Here is a 373-nt window from a genome sequence, read left to right as displayed (position 1 = left end):
GCAGACTTTTCCCTCCCTTATTTCTTAGGATCGGTTTGTAGTAGTAAAGGCTGATATCGCAGCCATCAAACCCACACTTTGTTCGTGACGATCACACCCAGCTTGTCGCTAAATCGAAAAAGCGTTGGCAGTCCAAGGGAAGAGAAAAAGAACAGCAGATAGATCCTGGCACTGGCAGCTTGTTGCTCGGAGCATGGATTAGTGCCGTTTTCTCAAGAAGGCAACGAGCTGGCGATGCGGTCTCGCAGCCCTCCCATCGCGCTGTGACAGCGGACCCGGCGCTCCCCGTTATCGCTGCCCGGAGCCGCCCGGACCCCGCGGGGCGTGGCCTGGGGAAACATCTGGGCGTGACGTCAGCGCGGGGCCGCAGCCC

The sequence above is a fragment of the Geospiza fortis genome, unplaced genomic scaffold (genome assembly GCF_000277835.1).
Source record: "Geospiza fortis unplaced genomic scaffold, GeoFor_1.0 scaffold317, whole genome shotgun sequence".
In the NCBI taxonomy this organism is placed as follows: domain Eukaryota; kingdom Metazoa; phylum Chordata; class Aves; order Passeriformes; family Thraupidae; genus Geospiza; species Geospiza fortis.
Note: the sequence above shows the minus strand (reverse complement) of the source record.